This window comes from Arvicanthis niloticus, chromosome 6 (genome assembly GCF_011762505.2).
Source record: "Arvicanthis niloticus isolate mArvNil1 chromosome 6, mArvNil1.pat.X, whole genome shotgun sequence".
In the NCBI taxonomy this organism is placed as follows: Eukaryota; Metazoa; Chordata; class Mammalia; order Rodentia; family Muridae; genus Arvicanthis; species Arvicanthis niloticus.
The window spans coordinates 103,285,282-103,308,982 of NC_047663.1; the positions used below are offsets into that span (position 1 = coordinate 103,285,282).

Below are 23,701 nucleotides of genomic sequence, written 5' to 3' on the forward strand. Positions count from 1 at the left end.
TGTGTTCATGTGTATACAAGTGCACATATGTGTGTGAGTGTGTGTGTGTGTGTGTGTGTGTGGAGGCCAGAGGTCAACCTTGGATGTTCTTTCTCATGAGTTGGCTACCATTTTTTAAAGACAAGGACCTTCACTGGCCTAGAGCTTGCTCAGCAACACCCAGGGGTCCAGCTGCCTCCACCTTCCTGGTTCTGTGATTACAGGTACACACTGTTGAGTCTGGCTATTTATATGGGCTCTAGGGATTTAACAAAAATTCTCATGCTTTACTGGCTGAGCCATCTCCGAAGCTTTCTTTCTGAAGCTTTCTTTTTCTTTTTAAGCAAACAGGCAACTGAGTTAATCACATGAAAAAAATTGGGTGTCCCTGTAAACTCTACTGCTGTCAGAGAAATGAACATTGAGAAGCAAGAAGTTTTGGCACAACTTAGTAAGCTGGATTGGTTTAAACTTCAGGAATCTGACCCCGAGGAGGTTATCGTAAGCATATTTAAGCACAGTGCAATTTAGAAAAAAGGTTCCCCAAGTGTAATACAATCCCAGGTGCACAAGGAGGCATAATTACATAGAAACTCAACTGAAAGCACGTGCCATTTCTTCCAAGAAGATGGGTTCTAGAGAGAGACTATAAGTACTAGCGTAAGGACTTAGGGGAGAATCTGGTGTGCTAGTGTAGAGGTCATTTGGGCTGTTAGCCACCTCCAGCCCTGATGGTGGGAACCTAGAGGAGCCCCTGGCCATACAAATAATGCAAAGGTCACTGAGAATATTAGCTACCTGCAGTCTTGCTTGTGGGAGCTTAAAATGACCTGACCCTTCAGACAATGCGGATAACCTGGCTACTAACCACCTGCATTCACAGCTTTCTGGGGAGAAAAACAGCTTATATATCTTTTTTTCTTTGAAAAGACAACCCTGCATGTTTAACATTCCTGATTTCCTTAGTGGTCTGTGAGCGAAAGGACCTTTGTGCTCCCCGCAAAAAAATGAGAAGAAAAATATGAGAAGTTTTTTTTTATCTTTGTATGTTGAGTTCTATAGTTTTTTCTTGCTTGGCTTTGATCAAACACAGTTTGTATTTTTCGAGAAAAATATCAAGGCCCTCCTTTCTCTTGTTACAACGTGAAAATAGAGATATAGGGTCATAGGACGTGCGGTTCAATGACAGCATACGGTCCTCAAATGTGCAAGGGGCTTGACAGTCAGCAACACATATGCACGTGTGTGTGTGTGTGTGTGTGTGTGTGTGTGTGTACACATAGTCATGCTTCTCCGATGTTGGACCCTGGTCCTGCAGAATGTCCCACGGCAGTCTCCCGGCTGGTGGCAGGGCGTGAGCGGGGAGGGGAGATTGCCTGCCCCTGTCGCTGCTTCTGGCGTCCTTTGTTGCTGGCCAATCTTCTCCAGGTGTTGCCCCTGCTGTTCCGTGCTGAACTGGTCCAGGCTCGGGCCAGGCCGATAAGGAGCGGACTAGCTGACAGAAAGGCAGTCGGGTGTTCCAGGCAGGCTCCAGGGCAAGCCGGCGGGTTGTCAAGCGGTACAGCTCTTTGTTTAGCCGGGGGATGCCGGCTAGGTAGCAGAAGAGCCCAGCCGGCTCTGAAGCATTACAGCTCTTAAGCTGGGAAGTGCCGGCTAGGTAGCAGAAGAGCCCAGCGGGCTCTAAAGGGTTACAGCTCTTAAGCCGGGAAGCGCCAGCCAGGTAGCAGAGAAGGGCTGCAGTGGGTCAACAATGAAAGGAAGTTCTCGGACACCTGGATGGTTCTTGTGTGCCTTTACTTCTCAATTAAGCTCAATATATACAGTTTGGGGTGGGTGAAGGTTTTAGCAGCAGGTAACCTCATTGACTTAGTCTGAGGTTTTGGGGATGCCTCATATGCATGCGAGGAGAGCCTGGGGCACCATTCCTACATGACCCGATGGTCGTAGACCTCTCAACCTCTCTGAGAGAGGGGCTGTGAAGTGGTAAAGGGCGGAAGCTGAGAGAGCCAGGGGGCCAGGAACAGAGCCAAACGGCCTACCGTCCCTCAAAGGGTCTCCGGGGTTTGAAGCTCGTTCAACCAGACACCTGGTTGTCTCTCAGCTCAGTGCCCTACAATTCCCTCTCTTTTCTTTTATAAAGGAGAGGTGTCATTGGAATAAATGTCTCCTATGTCAGAAACAGTTTGATATTGAACTAAGACCTGATTGGTGGTTACCTTTGCAATGTTACTCATCTGTTGTTTTAGAAACTGAATGAGGCAGGGTGCCAAGAGAAGGAAGGCTCCAATGGCTAGTATGGGGCCAAGGAGGGGGAGAATCCAAGCCGTCAGGGGGTTTGAATACCAAGGGGCAGGGGTGTTGGGAGTATAGCGAGCCTGTAGGTTCCCCCAGAGTTTTTGAGCATCTGTACATCTTGTTCTACCAGCCCAGATTCATTGACATAGAAGCAACATTCCTCCCCCAACAAAACACAAGTCCCCCCCTGTTCAGCAGTCAACAAGTCCAGGGCCCTCCAGTTCTGGAGAGCAACTCCTGCTAAAGAGGTTATCTGGCGTTGAAGAGATTCAAGGCTGTCTGTCGTAGAGGCCATTGCCTGGTCAAGCTTATCCTGGAAGTCGCTGGCCAGATGCTGTGTTTGGACAAGAGCTGCTCCAGCAGTTCCAGTAGCACCAAGTGAGACAGCAAGGCCTAGTCCAATGGGCAGAGGGATGAAGATCTCTCTCTTCTTTCGGCTTTCTCTCATCTGCAAGGCAAGCTCTTCAGGTTCATAGAGATAAACCTGAGGAACAACAATCACGGGGGCGCAGGAGCCTTGAAAATGAGGGTTGATACAGGCACCTGTAGTGCCCTTGCACCAGAGCAGGGCAGGAGGGTTGACACATACTGATTTGGTAATGGTGATGTCATGAGCACATGTGAGATGGGGTTTCAAGGAGGGTCCTATAAGGCAAAGAGGCGGGGGTAGGTCAAAGAGAGGAATGTCCTGTGTTTTCCTCGTGGGCAGGGGTCCATGGAGGTCGCGAAGTGAAAAGTTAATGGGAACGGCTGTTAATAATGGTCGGGAGAGGGAGGCACAGAAAAAGCATTGGGATGAATTGGGATGGGTCGTCAGGGGAAGGAGGTCTGCTGCATATTGGATGTAGTGTAGCCAGGAGAGGGTAGCTTGTAGTTCCTCCTGAGACTGGTTTTCCTGTTGGATAATATTAGCATGAGTAAAGGCTGATTTGGGGGCAGGGATAAGTTCACGGGAGACATGTAGGTCAGCTACCGGGTGTCTGGCATAGCCATTGGGGTAAAGTTTACCCACGACTCCGATTCGCCAACGTTCATTCCATGGATCGGTGATGGAAAGCTGAAAATGAGTTTTAAGGTTGGTGAGCATGGTGCCACCACGACTGGTGGATTCCATCCTGCAGCTCCAATATCTGCAACCTCCATATGTGGAGACCTCCTGGAGACATTCACCTGTGTTTCGGTAAGGAAAGCAGAGAAAAGGGCTGGGGATAGTGGAGATAGATTCCGGGTGTAGGGGGATCTCAATCTTGGTTCGACATCCTTCAAGTGGGCAGTCCTGGGTTCCTATAACTTTATTGTGTCCATTATAGGTTTCCCTAGCATAGAATCTCCAATGGTAGGTGTTGGGAAGGCTAGGGGGAGGCTGGGCGGTAGCAGAGTTAGCATGAAGGATGGTGAAAACTGCCAAGAGAATGGAAGAGAGGGGGTCTTGTGGAGGGCACATGGCCTGGGCAGCTGTTATCAGGTCATGGATGTCCTTCCAGGAGATCCTGCTGCTCCTCTGGGCATGGTGACTCCTTTGCCTTCTCCTCTTCATCCTCTGTCCTTGATCTGTCAGTGAGAGGCAGGCCATCTTCTTGGTTGGTGGGTTGGTGTCGGACATTTCTGGCAGGGACCCAGATAGGCTTGGGCTGGTCCTGTGGAAAAACACAAGCGAAACCCCTCCTGGTTGTGAGGAGGGGGTCTGGTCCCTTCCAAATTCCATCCAAAGGATCTCGACATCGTACTAGGATAGGGAGAGCTAATTTTGGTGTGTGCCAATGAACGGAGATAGGAGGGTATTTGGAGGTTTTGTAGATGTTGAATATGTTTAGGGTAGTCAGGGCCATCATTAATTGTATATTAGGGGGATAAGCGGTGGCTTGTTGTTTTAGGAGTTGGGCCTTCAGGGTTTGGTGTGTCCTTTCTATTATTCCTTGACCCTGAGGGTTGTGGGGAATTCCAGTATGATGGGTAATTTCCCAGCGTGTGCAGAAGGTTTTAAATTGAGAGCTAGTGAAGGCGGGGCCGTTATCACTTTTTATCTGCTGAGGAATGCCCATGATGGCAAAGGTAGAAAGCATATGGTAGATCAGCCTTTTTGAGTTTTCACCTGTCTGGGCTGTAGCCCATACGAAATGTGAGTAAGTATCTATGGTGACAAAAACATATTTTTGTTTACCAAATTGGGGAACATGGGTAACATCAATTTGCCATAAGGCATTAGATTTGAGGCCTCGGGGATTGGTGCCCATGGCTTGCAAAGCTGGGGTTGGTAATGAGGGATGTACAAGAGGCACATGTTTTTATTATCCTTTGAAGCTGAGCAAGGGGGATGTGGGGGAAGCGAGCATGAAGCCCCTTTAGATTTGTGTGTGTGCGTGAGTGAAATTGGTCAGCTTGCTCAGTGGAGGCTATGAATGTTCCGGTTGAGGCAGTTTGGTCAGCGAGTGTATTCTCCTCAGATATAGGACCTGGTAGGGGACTGTGGGATCGGATGTGTTGGATATAGATGGGGGAGGCTCTCTCCTGTAGGAGGGCAGAAACATTTACGAGTAGAGGGGAAAGTGGGTTGTCATCTAATTTGATAAATGACCTTGACAACCAAGGAAGCAAATTGACAGCATATACGCTGTCTGAAAAGAGGTTAAGGGGGCCTTTGACTTCTTTTAAAGCTAGGTAAATGGCATATAGTTCTTTATATTGGGGGGAGTGGTGGGGGAGCTCTTTGAATCGGAGGATGGGGGTTCATCTTCAGGGAAGTAGTATATTACTGCTGCAGCTCCCCTCTTTCCCCCATCGGTAAAAATTGAGGGGGCTCCTGCTATGGGCTCTCTGGAGAATAGTTTGGGGGGTAGCCATTGCAACAGAGGGAGGGCAGAGGCCCATTTTTCATCAGGATAATGGTTGTCAATTTGTCCTGGGAATCCTATTAAGCTGATAGCGAAGTGGGTATGATTTTTGATCAGCCACTGAACATCAGAGAGGGAGAAGGGAGTGACAAGAACGTCAGGTTCTTTTCCTAGGATCTGTAGGGCCCTATCTCTGCCATTTTTAATCATATTGGCAAGTGCATCCACTTCATTTAGAATTCGGGGTGTACCACCCATCGGAGTATGGAGCCATTCTAGCACCCCCTGTGGTTGGTAAAGGGCTCCTACAAGGGTGGGGGAGGAATTAAAGATAAGGAGATGTACAGGTATTGTTGGGTCATATCTAGCAAGAGCCATATCATTTAGGGCTGAATTGATGGATGTTAGGGCTTGGACTGCTTCTGGGGACAGTGTCTTTGGGGAGGAGGGATTTTTATCTCCTTTCAGGAGGTTAAAGAGAGGTTGAAGGGTACTTGTGGGGAGGTGAAGCCAGGGTCAAAGCCAATTAAGGTTGCCCAAAAAGCTCTGTAGTGAGGCAAGAGTTAATTTTTGAGGGAAGGAGAGGGTGGGCTTGAGGGGACGTATTGAAGTAAGGGAGATCTCTGTTCCTAGAAATGTAATGGGGGGAATAAGTTGGATTTTGTGAGGGGCTATTTTGAATCCTAGGGCAGATAGGGAAGGTATTAGCTGGTCCTTAAGTTGGGAGGGGGAGGTAGAAGCATCTCCCCAGACCAAGATGTCATCCATGTAATGATAGACATTGAGTCCTTTGTCTAAATAGGGTTTTAGTGCAGTGGCTACAGCCTCCTGACAAATGGTAGGACTGTTAGCCATTCCTTGGGGGAGAACGGTCCATTCATATCGTAAGGCTGGGCCAGAGTTGTTAATGGGGGGCACTGAGAATGCAAAGCGTTCACAGTTCTGAGGGTGGAGAGGCCTGACTGCCTTTCTGTCAGCTAGTCCGATCCTTATCGGCCTGGCCCGAGCCTGGACCAGTTCAGCACGGAACAGCAGGGGCAACACCTGGAGAAGATTGGCCAGCAACGAAGGACGCCAGAAGCAGGCAATCTCCCCTCCCCGCTCACGCCCTGCCACCAGCTGGGAGACTGCCGAGGGACATTCTGCAGGACCAGGGTCCAACATCTGGCGCCCAACATGGGGCCTTGGAAGCCACACAACCATGCAGCTACTGATACTGCAGGAAGGGTAAACCCCGAACTCTTGAAACAAGCAATCTGTTTTTTCCTCCTGTGTTTCAGTCAGAAGCCATTGCGCGGATTTAAGTAAGCCAAGGGAGCTTTTGCTATCTCCTGGCCAGGGCCACTCTCTGGTGCTGGTTCAAAGCTTCCCTGGCCTCTGCTTAAATCCCGACAGCCTGCAACGGGCATTGGCAAAGACTCTATCTAGACTCTCTCTAAAACAAAAAGAAAACTGGTAACGCAGCAGCCATTTAAAAGCCATAAGGGCAGCTGCCAGTTCTTAAATCTGCGGGAAGGCTTGGCACTCTTGGACCATTGTGGAATCCCCCAAAGCCAATAGGCCAAGGGAACGTTCCCATTGGACAAGGCATTTCTCTTCTTTTTCTATCATGGGAAATTCCACCTCACATAAATGTTCACCTCAGGCTAGGCAGATATATTCCCTACTAAAGACCCACAGGATAAGAATAGGCAAAAAGCAAGCCTCCTTGTTTTGGGAGGAAGTTCTTCAGATAGCACCATGCATGGCAGAGGATAATATTTACAGCCTAGACTCATGGAGCAAAGTAGCTTCCCTTATCAAAAACAGAGATAAAAAAAACCCTCGTGAGTTTTTGCCGATCTTAGCTGCAATTCGGCAATGTATAGGACCATCGAAAATAGGACAGACTGAGAACAACAACACAGCTCCTGGGGCCCCTCAGTCAAATGAACCCAAAGATCAAGGCCCCCCAAATCACCCCTTTTCAGACCTCACAGCCCTTACCCAATTAATAAGAGAAATAAAATCAATCTATCCACCCCTTCCCCCTTATGCCTTGGAGGAAATACCAAAAAATCCATCTGCTCCTTCTGCTCCTCCCTCCCCCATCCAAAGGCATTTATTAAGGATCCACTCAGTGTAAAGCACTAGTCCAGGAATAGTGGAAACTGGTTCAAGTGTCGACTCTCAGTTTCATAGGAGAAGACCTTTGGAAGTTCAGAGCATTGTTAGGCTTGGGAACATAGCACAGTTGATAAAGAGTACCTGCCCAGCATGTGCAAGGTCCTGGGTTTGTACCACCTGTGGGAGGTGGAGGCAGGAGGATCAAGAGTTCAAAGTCATCTTTAACTATGATAATCAGGCAGTGTATCCTAAGCGGATCCTCCCCTAAGCCCTTACGCTAGTACTTATAGTCTATCTCTATGGGCTATGTGAGACTCTGCCAGAAAATAAGACAAAACCAAAATCTCCCTCAAAGGGTTGGAGAGATAGCTGAGTAGGTGAAAGCACTCAGTGTACAAGCCTGGCCATGTTGATTTTGGGCCCAGAACCCATTTCAAATCTAGATACAGCAGCACAATGTTCATAATAATATCAGTGGACACAGGGGTTAGTTCTGGGGTCAGTTAGCTTGGCTTACACAACATCAAAGAGATTCTGACTCAGCCAACGTGGAAAAGCAAGGACTGATGTGCTCTGTAGTGTGTGTGCCTGTGTGTATGCATGCTCACACACACACATACATATATACACACACTTTAAAAGAAAAAAGTCTCCTCCTTACAAAATTTAATTATTGTTCAGGAAAATGTGTGTGGCTAATAAAATATTTGAACACATTTTTTAAAGTCAGCTTATATTAAAACCAGAACACAGGATCCAACTTGTGACTCATTCTGCTAATACTAACTGATTTCTCCTTCTGTGTTCTCTAACTTGTAATCATTATAAGATGATCTACGCTCTGTGATTAACTCTTAACTGCTTAGGTACAGAGCTGTGGCTGACCTCACACTCTAATGAGGCCTTCTCAAGCTGTCCATTGGAAAGAACCCAAAGAAGCAATCATATATCATACCCTCCCTGTCTTTCACAGACTTAGAGTTTTCTTCCCTGATAACCTACTTAAACTACCGGTGCTTGAAAGGACCTAAGGCCAATCGGAGAGACCATCACTATTGCCTGGGGGCAAGCACTGATGACCAGACATAACTTAGTGCTAAGGTCCAAGATCAAGAGGCTGGGGAGATAAAAAAGCCCATCTGTTAAATTGCCTTACAAACACAAGGACCTGACTTCAATTTCCAGAGCCCACATAAGAAAGCCAAGCTAGGTATGGTGGTATTTTCTTGTCATCCCAGAGCCAAGGAGACAACATCAAGGAAGTCTTTGGAGCTTGTTAGTTACCAGGCCTTGTAGCCTACTTGATGAGTGCTTGGTTCTAGTGAGAGACTTTATCTCAAAATACCAAGATGGATGGCTCCTGAGGAATGATAGCTGACCTTGTCCTCTAGAACCCCATATATAGGCACTCAATACAAGTACTTGTATCTGCACTGAGCACACATACACACACACACACACACACACACACACACAGACACGCACGCAGGCATGCACACACGCGTGCATACACAGATACATGAACATATACTGACACACATGCATGCATGCATGTCACAGACACACAAAGACACACGTGCACACACATGCACATGCATGCATGCAGACACACACAGATATACACACATGCACACACATCTACCACAAACATGCACTCTTCCACACACAAGAAAGCATCCAGATGGATACTCTCCCATGATGTGAACGGGGTGACAGACTGGGCAGGAGAGTACAAGAGAAGCCTGCACAGCACAGCCCGCTTTGAGCACAGCAGTGATGGCAGAATTGGGCTGTAATGGATATGTGTTGAAAGGCACTCACAAGGTTCTGAAGCATCCAACAGTCTCTTCAGCAGCAGAGGTGGAGACAAACAGCGGAAGAAAGTAGAGGAGGGCATCTGGAAGAATAACCAGTGATAGCCGGTGCTGGGACTGTCAGCCACTCTCCTTAGTCTGAGACCCTCCTAGTGTCAGAACAGGAAAGTTGGGTCTCCCAGAAGCCACCAATTTTCACCAGGGTAGTTCTGGTGACACACACTTCAGCCCTGCCTTGCTTTGTAAAGAAGAGTTGAGATTTAGAAAATGTTGAGGGTCAAACCCAGGGCATTGCGCATGCTAGGCAGGGGCTCTGCCAGTTGAGTCACAATCTTAGCTCCAGGCTTCATTTCAAAGAATGACCTGTTTCAAAGGTCTTCACTGTCAAGGAATTCACCCTACTCTGACCTGACCTTCCCATCGTGTTCTCTGAAAGGACCATAGTTAATGTCTGATTCTTCACAGCAGTTTCTGGCTCATCAGGCTGACATCTTCCTTCTCTTTCAGTGGCTCAAACTTATCTGCTGAATTAATTCCACGGCATTCATGCAGGGACTGCACAGGAACTCTGCCAGGGAGCCTTTATTAAATTATTTTGAGGTAATAAATCCTCATTATAAAAATTTAAAGCCATACCAAAAGGTCAGGAAGTGAAAGTCATTCCTACCGGCATGTTTTTGTCCACACACAGGTTTAATCTATGAACTGCTACATTCTTAGTGGATGTTTATGTGTGTTTATTGAGACAGTCTCATGAAGTCCACGTTTGCCTCAGATTGGCTATGTAGTTGATGATGACTGTGAACTTCCGGTCCTCTCGCCTTTATCTCTGGGATTATTGGTGTGTACCACCACACCCAGTTCATAGAGTCCTGAGGATCAAACTCAGGGCTTTGGACATGCTGGGCAAGCACTTTACCAACTGAGCTGTATCTCCAGCCCAGACATATATTGATTTGTGCATTTTAATTTTTAAATTCCGTTTATCTATTTATGTGTATATTTGTGAGCATATGTGCCCTGATGTACATGTGGAGGTCAAGGACAACTTGCAAGAATGGATTCTCTCCTTGCAGCATTGTCTCCTTGGGCCCCAGAGATCTAACTCACACCCTCAGACTTGTGGCAAATGCCTTCATCCACTGAGCCATCTTGCTGGCCTGTCTTCTACAATGATTCCTTAAAGTGGACTTGCCCAGTAAAGTTTCTCAGTAAGGCTGAAAGGTTGGAGGCATGTCTGTCTCACTTCATTTTATGGGAGCTCATTTGTTTTTTTGAGTTGGGGAAAATTTCTTGAACAAGAAATGAAATATAATTGCAGTGGTGCTGTGGAAGAGACAGCAGACTGGGGATCAGGAAACCCTGGGTGAAGGCCCTGTTCTTCCAGCTGCCCAAATCCCCAGTACTTTTCTGGGTATTTGGCTCTTGTCTCATTGAGCATATGAATAATTGACAAAGTCATTTTTTAGTTAAAAAGTTTGTTCACTGTGTTCATTCGTCCATGTGGTGGTCAGAAGATAATTTGGGGTGGGAGGTCCTTGCTCTCCTGCTTGTTTGAGGATCATCTCTTACTGTTCGCTTTTGCATGTGTTGAGCTAGTTTCTGCAGATTCTGCTTTCTCTGCCTCCCATCTTGCCATTGGAGACCCAAGATTACAATCACAGCTACCACATCGGTTTTTACCTGGGCTCTGGGGATCTGAACTCAGGTCCTCACACTTGTTTGGAAAGTGTTTTATCAACTGAACCATCTCTCTACCGTGACAATGTTATCTGTCATGCAAATAGGACCCTCCTTGAGCCCATTAGTTAACCATTGCTTTCAGAAAGAAGCTAAAATGAATCTGCATCAGCCCACCGTCTGGCTTTTCCTGCCCATCCAGGGCCTCTGATCCCACTTCCCTGCCTATCTCTGTTCATAGTCTGCTACATCTGCTGCAGGTGTGGTTCAGACCGGTCCCATTCCTCTCACCAACAGTCCTTCTCACACATCTTTGGAAGCATCTTCTGGCCCCTATGGGTTGAACTGAGTATAGCACATCTTTCTCAGTGGCTTTAATCACACTGTCTGAGTTCCTGGTCTAGATAGCTACGTTCATTCATTTACTTATTTATTTATTTATTTATTTATTTATTAATATTTGAGACATTGCCTCTCAGTTTAGACTAACCTCAAACTCATTATTAACTAAGCCTGGCCTTGAATTTTTGATCCTCCCGCCTCCTTGCCCAGAGCTGGAAACAGAACCCAGGGCTTCATGTATGTCAGGAAAGCAGTCTCCAGCATTTAACATAGAATAAGGGACTGACAGAGAATCACAGACACACAAACAAATGTTGAGAAACAGTAAGAGAGCATGTGTAAATCAGCTATATCATTAATCATATTAAATGTAATTGGGGTGAAGCTAGGTGTGGTGGGGCTCATTCCTATAATCCCAGCCCTTAGGAGGTAGAGGCTGAGGAAATAGGAGTTCAAGGCCAAGTTAAGCTACATGTGATATCCTGCTGAGAGAGAGAGAGAGAGCTTGAGACAAGGTTCAGTATTTGACAGTGCTTACATGTACATTTCATATTTAAAGACACAGATAAAAAGAAGATGATAGAGGAAATAGTTTGCACACAGATGTAAGACTGAGGAGGTGCTGCTCATCTGTTGGAAAAGACAAGGATTTCTAAAAAAATACAAAACAAAACAAAAAACCAAGTGGCAGCAACAACAAAGCCCAGGTTACTAGAGGCAACAAAGGATATTTCACAGTGATGAGGAAGTCAAGGGGCTGGAGACATGGCTCAGTGATTATGTTGTGTATTTGTTGAGCAACCACAAGGACCTGAGTTTAGATGTGAGTACCCATGTAACAAATCAGGCCTGGCCTGGTGTGCTTGTAACCCTGGTGCTGCTGTGGGAGAGGTGGAGGCAAGAGGGTTACCAGCATTGTTGACTGCCAGCCTAGTTGAAAACAAAAACAAAACAAGCCCCCAAGTTCAGGGAGAGACTGTCTTAAAGGAACCAGGCAAAGAGTGACAAAGATACCTGACACCCGCTTTTGGCCTCCATAGAGACTTGCACACGTTATATGATGACAGTTACATCATACATGCACTGAACCACAAAGATAGAAAGAAATTCTAGGGTGAGTTGTGTGTGTCTCCAGATATCCCAGATATTTTTACTTAGTAGCCTAGTCTCCACTCAAGTCTAAAGTGTCATCATGTTCAGGTACATCTTAGTGGCAGCCTTAATAGAGAAAGGAAATTCCACCGTCTGAGATAGGGCATGCTGTTAGCCTTGGGTGTAGGGGGGTGATGTTTGAAAGCTCATTTTAATCCTCCAGTTTTCTGGTGCTTAGAGTATTGTCCACTCTGATTTAGTTTCTTCCCATCTCTTTTTTTTCAAAAAATCTTTTTGTATGTGTTATGTGAGGTGTGTGTGTGTGTGCATGTTCCTATGAGTGTATTATGTATGGAGGTGTAGTTTGACTATGCTTAGAGGGTGTGGCCTTCTTGGAAGAAGTGTATGGCTGTGTTGGTGGGCTTTGAGAGTTTCCTCCCAGCTGCCTGAAGAGGACAGTCTCTCCTCTACATTTGATTTGCAGTCAAATCCAGATGCAGAACTCTCAGCTCCATCTCCAGTACCATGCCTGCCTGCATGCTGCCATGCTTCCCACTATGATGATACCAGACTGAGCCTCTGAACCTGTAAGCCAGCCCCAATGCAATGTTGTTCCTTATAAGACTTGCCTTGTTCATAGTATCTCTTCACAGCAATGATACACAAACTACGACAGGAGGCCAGAGGTTGACTGGTTGTCATCCCCAGTGCTCTCCATCTGAGTCTGTACTGGGGACTTGAACTCGGGACTTGCTGATGTGTGTAGTCTAGTCAGCTTGCTCCTAAGATATGCTGTTACAGGAATTTCAGGTGTGCCATTATGCCCACTGGGCACTTATATGGGTGCTTGGGACCTGAACTCCAACCCTTATGCTTGTTTGGGAGCAACATAAAGGTATTCAGACAAGAAGGAGCCCTGGGCTTAGCCAGCTAGGTGAAGCACTGCCTGCAGCTTCCCAGGAAGCAGCACGGTACATTCTGGAGCTTCAGCCCAACTCACATGCTGCATGCTGCTTCTGCTCTGCTCCTGCCCAGTCAGTCCTTCTTCCCCTCTCCCTATCTCCTTCTTTTTTACACCAATCCATTCAACTCAGAGATCTCATTCCTTGCTGCCTGTGTCCGGAGTGCTAGGAGCTGGGAACAAAGCAGGGAGAAAAACTCTACTCAGCCTCTGCTATTTAGAATGAGCCACACAAATAGAAAAATAATTCTCAGTGTAGTTTAGTGTAGTTTCAGGCTGAAGATGTAGGAGTTCAAGGCCAAGCTAAGCTATGTGATATCCTGCAGAGAGAGAAAGAAAGAGGAAGAGAGAGAGAGAGAGAGAGAGAGAGAGAGAGAGAGAGAAAGAGAGAGAGATCCAGAATTAGCCAGGGTTACACAAAGAAAACCCATCTTAAAAACAAACAAACAAACTCCCCCTCCCACAAAGAATACAAACAAAAACACCAAAACACACAAACATCTGGCTTATTATCTCACATGAACAACAGCCTCCAGCATTCTAGGAAGTTATCTGCCCTTGAGAAAGTGGAACTTACAGGTTAGAGGCATTTTTGTGTTATAGCTTCCTTAGGTTCAATACTTTACATTTAGAACATAACTTTAGCCCTTACAGTTGATCCTAGCGGGTGCGGTTGGTCTCAGACTGTTTATGCATGACTCACTGAAGTCTACAGGTACCTTCTGGGCTTGTTCCCCCTAGGTCCCTTTATTCATTTTCTTTGTTTTTTTTTTTTTTTTTTTTTTTTTGTGGGACTAGGGACTGAATTCGGGGCCCCTTACATGCTAAAAAAGTATTTCATTCCCGTGCTACATCCCTGGTTCTTTTAAAAATGTTTTCATTTTGAGATAGGGTATCACTAAATTGTCCAAGCTGGCCTTGTACTTGAAGCCAGGACCGGTCTTGAACATTCAATCTTTCTTCTTCAGCTCCCAAGTAACTAAGATGATAGACCTGTACCATCGGATTCCAAATACATTGATGACCACAGCAGACTTTAGTTTTTACTTCTTATATTATTTTTTCCATCAAATATAACTACTGTATATTATGTTTCAACTCTTAGACATTGTGCCTATGCAATTAAAAATATGTTACAAACTAGTAGGGATGGTTACAAAATAGTCAAACTCTTAGTCGTATTAAATACTAGTATAGTTGATTACAATGAAATGTTTTCTAGGTTATTCAGATAGCAAATAGCTAAAAATAGGCAGAGTTTGTTGGTTTATATATGCTATAAATAGGTAGTTGGTTTTCAAAACCCTCTGAAATCCACAGAAAATGCCATTTAACATTATTTCACTATTAAGAAACCTTTTGAATAGGAGACAGGTCTGGTCCTGACAATACCCCCATTCCACTTTAAAGAAGGTGACGAGCACCAGAAACCTCTTATGGAATTGCTTCACTTGTGTCAAGCCAGCCATTGGGCAAAGAAAGTTTCCTAACTTTATCTGCTGACAAAATGCTGCCCAGAAAGGACAATCAGACACAGGGAAGTTGACTGCCAAGCTCTGCCAAGACAGGGTAAGCTATTCCTTCATAACTCCTGTTTCACAAAAGGTCTGTCAGATATTCTGGGTCAGAAGGCTGAAGATAGATGCTTCAGTGTTATGAAGAATACTGGGAACTGTCCAGGCAGCCAGTTATCTCTTAGTCTTACTATAAGCTTTAGTTGTTTGGGACTTAAGATATTTTAGGTCTAAGAAGATATTTTTAGGATGGTAATAAAAGTTAGGATAGAAAATGATTTAGATATAAAATTCTGAACTCACCAAGACAGGATAGATGATAAAATACTTTATCTAAGTTGCCAAATATAAATGTACTGTACATTATAAATATATCATATCTTATAGTTTTCATAATTGTTTTGTAATTGTTATAATTGTATTCGATTTATGTTTGAAAGAAAAATAGCCCTTTATTGGACTAAAAGGGGGATTTGTAGAGAGAATATCTTATGCATTATATAGATGTCACTTGTCAGTTAAAAAGCCTATGGCCTATGTCTTAGGGAGGAAATAGAAGGTGGAACATCTGGGAAGAGAAAGAATTTTGGGATAGAGCCAGGTGCAAGGTGATTAGCCTGGGAGATGTGAGGAGACAAGATACGTGGTACCTGAGCACAGGTTAAAATAAATGGGACATTTCAGTTATAATCTAGTCAGAATAGAGCCTAGCTATATGGCTGAAGTATTTGTAAATGTATTTTGAGTCTGAATCTTATTTCTGGGATCATGGGGCTGGGAACCAGATCGTAATTTCTACATATGACTTAAGAAACACTTTAGAAAAGCAGTTCATTCTGTGTGGAAATATTTAATCTCAATTAGGGCTTCTACCCCCACTTTGATTATTCAGTTCCCAGATAAAAGACACACAACTTTTATATTTATGATAATCCTTAATCAGCACTAAGGCTGGGCAGATATTTACCCTCAATGCTATTATGTCTATTTTCCTGCCAGTAACCTCACAATATGACTTGCCATGTTCCATCTGGGCCACTTTTAACTCCAATTGTCCAGCCCTGATGGCCATGATTGTAAGATTCTTACTCCATGTTGTTTTCTCCCTTCTCCACCTTCTCTCTCTCTCCCTGTCTCCTCAGACCCCATGCCTGAGAGCCCCAAACCCCACCTGTGTCTCTTCTGCCCAGCTGTCAGCATCTTTTTCTTTTTAAACCAATAGTGTTAAATTAAGGAATGAGGTTACATTGTATATAAAGATTCTCTCATTCCTGGGAGCAACAAGGCCTTGGGAGCCAGTATTTATCATTACAACACATATCAAAAGTCCAACCTAGCCGGGCAGTGGTGGCGAATGCCTTCAATCCCAGCACTTGGGAGGCAGAGGCAGGCAGATTTCTGAGTTCGAGGCCAGCCTGGTCTACAGAGTGAGTTCCAGGACAGCCAGGGCTACACAGAGAAACCCTGTCTTGGAAAAAAAAGATCCAACCTAAACACTGTTCTGTGGGCTCCTCTTTTTACCCACGTAACATCTTTCTTTCTAAAGTCCCAAACTTTCTTGTAATTGTGTTCTGTCTGTTTAAACAACTCTCTTACCATTCTTTAAAGGCAGACTCACTACCAGTGAAGGCTCATGTATTGCCTTAAATTCCTAAAAGATTTATAGCCTAAATACAATTGTATAATCCAGGAAGCTCTTCTGTGCTTGAGGCACATTAGGTGCTCCCCGCGGTTCGCCGTGGCTTCACATGGACCACATTCAGATGCACGCTCCTCCCAAAGCAGCTCTGCTTTCTCCTTGGATTGATTCAGTCTTTCAAAATCTTTTCCTTTCTTGACTTTAATGACATATGTTGGTGAGATTTCTTTGGATTTAGCTTATTTAGCACTTTTCTCTGCATATCCCATAGAATTTTCGTATCATATTTGAGACTTTTTTTTCCCCAGCCTTTTCAGTTCTTTGTCCTTCCTGCTGACTTCTGGATCTCAATGATAGGGACATTGACTATCTACTCATTTTTTAAAAAATACTATTATATTTGCTTATTGTGCTTGTGTGTGTGTGAACATGTATGCCACGGTGAGTGTGTGAGCGTCAGAGGACAGTTTACAGGAGTCTTTTCTCTCCCTCCGCCATGTGGTTCCTGAGGATCAAACTTGGGTTGTCAGGCTGGGCAGCAAACACCTGTACCCACTGAGCTATCTCATGCCTCCCAGGTATGTACCCACTGAGCTATCTCATGGCTCCCATGTATGTACCCACTGAGCTATCTCATGCCTCCCAGGTATGTACCCACTGAGCTATCTCATGGCTCCCATGTATGTACCCACTGAGCTATCTCATGCCTCCCATGTATGTACCCACTGAGCTATCTCATGGCTCCCATGTGTGTACCCACTGAGCTATCTCATGGCTCCTATGTGTGTATTTCTTATTTCCTAGCTTGAAGCACTTACTCTTGTCATTATCCTATGGGGTCCTGAGGCTGATTATTTACTTGTTTAGAGACAAGGTCTCACCGGGGAGCTTAGATCTGTTCGAACTCACTCTATGCTGGCCTTGAACTCTAAATCTTCCTGGTACAGCTACCTGAGATTCCAGGTGTGGACCTCACCTGGTTATTTGTTTTCTCTGCGGTTAGATTGGCTAATACTACTTAACTGACCTTAAGTTCATTGATTTTTATCTTGATAAATCTACTGCTGAACCCATCTGGTGACCTAATTTTGATTAGGTGTTTCATTCTTATAATTCCTTGTTTAAAATACATACCGGGTCTCACTCTGTAGCCCGGGCTGGGTTTGAACTCACTGTGTAGTCCAGGCTGGCCTTAAACTCATGACAATCCTCCTGCTTCATCTTCATGAGTGCTAGGATTACAATGGTAAGCTACCAATCAGGTTTTATTTTGTTTTTGTAATAACCTTTGTTCTGGAGATTCTTTGTTGGAATTTTCTAGTTTTTCATTTGTTTCCAGAAAACTTGTAGGCCTGATGTGATGGTGCATATCTTTAATCTCAGGCAGAGGCAGGAGTATCTCTGTAAATTTGAGGCCCATCTGTCAACTCTGTATAGAGAGTTCTGGGCCAGACAGGACTACACAGTAAGACCTTGTCTGAAACACACACACACACACACACACACACACACACACACACACACACGAGTAATAATAAGTAAAAATTAAAAGTCAGCAGTCATCCCTTTATTACAACCAGTTATCAGCTAGACAACCTCTAGTACATATCTAGATTGCCTTTAGACAGGTGAGAAAGAATGAATACTTCTAAAGTAGAAAACAAGATGATGGGCCATAGGAATGCCAACACCAGAATCCAGCCAGCACTTAGCTCTCTGGTCTTATAGAACTAACAATTGAAAATACAGAGACATACCTTCACACAGAGTAAAATTGGTCATCCCCCAAAGGCAGTACAGAATCATTTGTACTTAAGGTTTGACATAGCCTCATCTTTGAGAAACACAGACTTAATCACATACAGTAATGAGCTTAGTTTGTTTTTACTATAAGCTGGCTTTTAAGCACAAGATGGAGGCAAGTTGGTTCAGTATTCCCCACTTGTCTTGTGTGTCCCTATCAATTACTTGATAGGGATTATCGTTCTTTATCTGTGGGGTGGGGTGGATGAAAAAATTGTAGTGCATTAAAAGAAATATGGCCTACTTATAAATGATACCTGTTTAGTTAGCATAGAGAGAACACAACTTTAGGGTTATTATCATCTTGGTATGCTAATAGTTACTATAGGTAACCATTTTGTCTCCTCTGCCAGGGAGTTTCCTTTTGACCAACCATTCCAGACTTATGTTGAGGATAACGGTTCATGTATTTTCTTGGCTACTTCCTGCTAAAGTTAGGACAATATTGTTAGGGCCCAGGAAGGCTGGAATGTTAGTGAAAGTCCAGGAGGGAATTTGGGCAATGGAACATTCATCAAAAGCATCTGATTTGCTGACGCAGCTGAAGAAACAGGGAGAAATCACACCGGCCAGACTGATCCACACCAGCCTTCACCAAGCCCAGGGCTTTCTGACTTTATAGGCCTGCCTGGGGTTGGTACGGTATTGATCCCCTTTGGAGCAGTTTGTAGCCCACAGCTGATTTGTGGATAATGTCTACTAGCTAAGTGGAATTCTGCCAAGACTGATATATACCAGGGATAGAAGCTAAATACTTAAAGGAAACTTTTATATTTGGAGCAATAGACAGAGAAGCTTAGGCTTTTGACTGACAGGAGTACTTATCTGGAGTCTGACCTGTTCGAGGCAGATCAAAGGCTTACGACTTTTTTGTTTTGTTTTGTTTTGTTTTGTTTTGTTTTGTTTTGTTTTTCGAGACAGGGTTTCTCTGTGTAGCCCTGGCTGTCCTGGAACTCACTCTGTAGATGAGGCTGGCCTCGAACTCAGAAATCCACCTGCCTCTGCCTCCCAAGTGCTGGGATCAAAGGCGTGCATCACCACTGCCTGGCGTCTTGTGACTTTTTGTCTTTTTTTTTTTTTATTATCAAATCATAATTTTTACTTTTTAACACAGGGGTTATAAACACAAAAATGCAGGATGTGTGGAAGGGGATGACACAGGAGCATAGCTGTTCAGGGGGAGTACAGATATCTTTCAGAACAGGGTATCAGCTGGGTGAAGGTTCAGGGGACAGGCTACTATGACTTTGCCTATGATTCACTTGTCCTTATCTAAGTTGGTACTATCCATCAAGGCTGCCTATTTACAAGGTTTATGACTACTCAGGCTGGCAGATTTCCACAAAAGCTGCCTGTTTACAATAGCTTATAGCCATCTGTTTCAGTGTTTTTCTACAGAGACCCAAGACTTTGTGTTAGCAGGCATGTATGTCAGGCCTATTGCTGATTTTAGGATTATGGCTGATTTTAGGCCTTCAGTGTATAAACAGAGCTGCCCCTGACATCTCCTCCCTTCTCCAAGTATAGAAGGGCCCTGGCGATTCTAATCTTGCCAAGGCGGGGATAGAGGCCTGACCTCCAGTAATTAAAGGGGACCTTGTAATGGCTCTGGTCCTCCTGTCGTTGTCCAGTGAGGCATGAGGGCCATACCTATCCCGATGTCTTTTTCCTGGAGAGGGGATACTTTTGACATCAACCCCTATGCAGTCAGGCTTGTCACTCAGGGAACCCAGAAACATATTTTTTAACTTTTATTTATATTCTCTTGCAGTGCTTAGCCTTACAGTGTAAGCAAGAATTCAGATCGCCAGTCAGAGGGGGTTCTGGGTGGCCCCTCTCTGCTTGGTCTAGGGGTGGAAGTCCCCTCTTTTAGGTTGAGTGGAGATGGGATTTGGGAACACCCTGGATGGAGTAACAACCTCATCTTGAGTCTCATGGTCCTCCATAGCTAACTTATGATAATGTATCTGAATAGATCTTATGACTTTTTGATTCCCTGAAACTTATATTATCATTGTTTGTAATCTTTACTGAAATCCTCATTGTAGAAAAAGCATCCAACAGGTGTCTGTAAAACAGCTGGAGCCTTCAAGTCAGAGTAAATGCTGTGGTTTTGGGTTAAACCACGAACACTCTTTCTTCTCCAGAGGGCTGGAAATATAGATCGGGCAGAAATGTTGTTAGCATGATGAAAAGCATCTTTAAGTCAACATTTAGAAGACAACTGATAATAATAACAGTACTCTAACGGTGCTATTAATAACATATTACAAATCTATTGATTAATATTAAAACTCTGAACTTTTGAAATCTTGGTATAATAGCATAGAATAACTTGCTATTGAATAATTGTGTATATTTTAAATCACTTTCTTAGATCCTCATAATTTATTTAGACTTTTGTATTTTTAGATGTTTATAATTTATATAAACCTTAAATGATTTTAACCAATTATTTACCACTAGACATACATAATGGTTGGTTACTAAGAGTGGTCTTTGCAAAGCAAGTTCCTTTAAATAGTGGAACTTATGTCTGAGACCTGTTTATCCTTTAATTTGAAGCCTGTTAGCCAGGCAAACCTGCCTGTGAGTTGCCTTTTAAATCAGGTGACCGAGTAGCTCTAGAAAAGTACAGGTTGGTTTTTATATATGAAAGGCAGCTGCCACTAAACTGATAAAGCTGTCAATACCATCAGAGATCTGAGAAGGATAAATTATAGTGGAAGGTATAATCCGAATGACCCATGTATCAGTTAAATGAAAGACTTACTGCCACCTGGGTGTTTTCCCTAGGCTTCCAGGGTCTTGATGGTTTTATTGGAGGCAGAGGTAGTCTGTTGTATATCCCAAACCAGGGTTTCTACCCTGCCTTTGACCATTTAGTTCCCAGATAAACACACACACACCATTTATATTTACAATAAGCCTTAATCAACACTAGAGTTTGGCAGACGATATCTACCCTCTATGCTACTAGAATCTCCTTTTCTATTGATAACTCAAGTTATTACTATGTTTCATCTGGGCTGCTCTTAGTTCCAATTGGCTAGCCCTTAGTGCCACATTTTCACGACTCATCTAGCCCCTAGTGGCTTCTCCTCCATCTACCTTCTTCTCCTTCTCATGGTTCTCCTCCAACCCCAAGCTTGGGAATCCTATCTCCCAACTATGTCTCTTCTGCCCAGCTATTAACTGTCACCATCTTTATTTAGGAATCAGAAATAACTTGGGCACTTGGGTCTACATGTGGTCTCCATGTCTTAGAGCCTCACTCTTAACAATATACTGCAAAATCAAATCTTAATAATAGTCAGTCTTCAACTGTTATCCAGGGCAGAATTTATCTCCATTTGTTGCACGGAACAGCATAGGCCTTTGGCTGTGAGACCCAGAAGGTCAAGTTGATTATCCTGTGGAGGAGGAACTTGGAAAAACTAACCCTCTGTGAGGAGGCAGACAGGGCAGTTAACCCAACAGTGTCCATAGTGTAGGCAGAGCCCTGGGGGCAGTGTCAGTTTTGCCCAGGGTTAAATAATACCATGATTTAGGTGGAGTTCTCTCTGCTCCATCATTTTCTTTGGAGACCTTAGGATTGCTTCTAGGATCTCTCATTTCTGTCTATCATAGAATGTGTTTTCCATTAATATTTTAAATACCATATTCTGCAGATCTCATAAAAGTTTTGAAAGATATCTATTAAGTATACTTGATTTTCTTTTCTTTTCTTTTTAAATTTTTTTGTTTTTTCTTTTTTATTGGATATTTTATCTATTTACATTTCAAATGCTATCCCCTTTACTGGTTTCCCCTCCTTAAACCCCCTATCCCATCCCCCTTTCTCCTGCTTCTATGAGGGTGCTCCCCCCTCCTGCCCACTCCTGCCTCACTGCCCTAGCATTCCCCTACACTGGGACATTGAGCCTTCACAGGACCAAGGGCCTCCCCTCCCATTGATGCAAGATAAGGCCATCCTCTGCCACATATGCAGCTGGAGCCAGAGATCTCTCCATGTACACTCTTTGGTTTGTGGTGTAGTCCCTGGGAGGTATGGGGGGGTGTCTGGTTAGTTGATATTGTTCTTCTTCCTATGGGGTTGCAAATTTCTTTAGTTTCTTCAGTCTTTGTCCCAACTCCTCCATTGGGGACCCCATGCACAGTCCAATGGTTGGTTGAGAGGATCAGCATCTGTACTGGTCAGGCTCTGGCAGAGCCTCTCAGGAGACAGCTATATCAGGCTCCTGCCAGCAAGCACTTCTTGGCATCAACAATAGTGTCTGGGTTTGGTGTCTGCATATGGGATGGATCCCCAGGTGGGGCAGTCTCTGGATGACCTTTCCTTCAGTCTCTGCTCCACTCTTTGTCTCTGTATTTCCTTTAGACAGGAACAATTCTGGGTTAAAATTTTAAAAATGGTTGGGTGGCTCCACCTCTTAACCAGGGGTGTCTTAGTCAGGATTTCTATTCCTGCACAAAACATCATGACCAAGAAGTGAGTTGGGGAGGAAGGGTTTATCCAGCTTACACTTTCACATTGCTGTTCATCACCAAAGGAAGTCAGGACTGGAACTCAAGCAGGTCAGGAAGCAGGAGCTGATGCAGAGGCCATGGAAGGATGTTACTCACTGGCTTGTTTCCCCTGCCTTGCTCAGTTTGCTTTCTTATAGAACCCAGGACTACCAGCCCAGGGATGGCACTGCCCACAATAGGCCCTCCCCCTTGATCACTAATTGAGAAAATGCCTTACAGCTGGATCTCATGGAGACATTTCCTCAACTGAAGCTCCTTTCTCTGTGATAACTCCAGCTTGTGTCAAGTTGACACACAAAACCAGCCAGTACAAGGGGCCATGCCTAATCTCTGAATATGGCCTCTACAGGTTCTCTCTCCTCTTTGTTGGGTATTTCAGCTAATGTCATTCCCACTGGGTCTTGGGAGCCTCTTGCTTTCCTGGCATCTGGAACTTTCTGGTGGCTACCCCCAGTTCCCTATCTCCCATTTGCTACACACCTCTGTTAAATTTCCTGATCCTCTGTATGTCTCCCCAGCCTTCTCCCATACCTGATACTGCCCCCCTTTCCTCCCTTTCCCTCCTCTCTTCCTCCCAAGTCCTTCTCACCTTCTACCTTCCATGATTATTTTGTTCCCCCTTCTAAGTAGGACTGAAGCATACACACTTTGGTCTTTCTTCTTGAGCTTCATATAGTCTGTGAGTTAGATCATGGGTATTCTGAGCTTTTTGCCTAATATCCACTTACTAGTGAATACATACCATGTGTGTTCTTTTGTGACTGGGTTACCTCACTTAGGATCATATATTCTAGTTCCATCCATTTGCCTGTGAATTTCATAAAGTCATTGTTTTTAATAGCTGAGTAGTACTTCATTGTGTAAATGTACCACATTTTCTGTACCCATTCTTCTGTTGAAGGATATCTGAGTTCTTTCCAGCTTCTGGCTATTTTACATAAGGCTGCTGTAAACATTGTGGAGCATGTGTCCTTGTTATATGTTGGGTATATTTCCAGGAGTAGTATACCTGAGTCCTCAGGTAGTACTATGTCCAATTTTCTGATGAACCACCAGACTAACTTCCAGAGTGGTTTTACTAGCTTGCAATCCCACCAGCAATAAAAGAGTGTTCC

The 23,701-nt window shown here is 44.4% G+C and overlaps 1 protein-coding gene across 2 annotated transcripts in view; it reads left to right on the forward strand.

Moving 5' to 3' along the window:
- Bmerb1 (bMERB domain containing 1) overlaps positions 1-23,701 on the forward strand; it is a 185,915-nt gene that overhangs the window by 24,986 nt on the left and 137,228 nt on the right. The window lies entirely within an intron of this gene.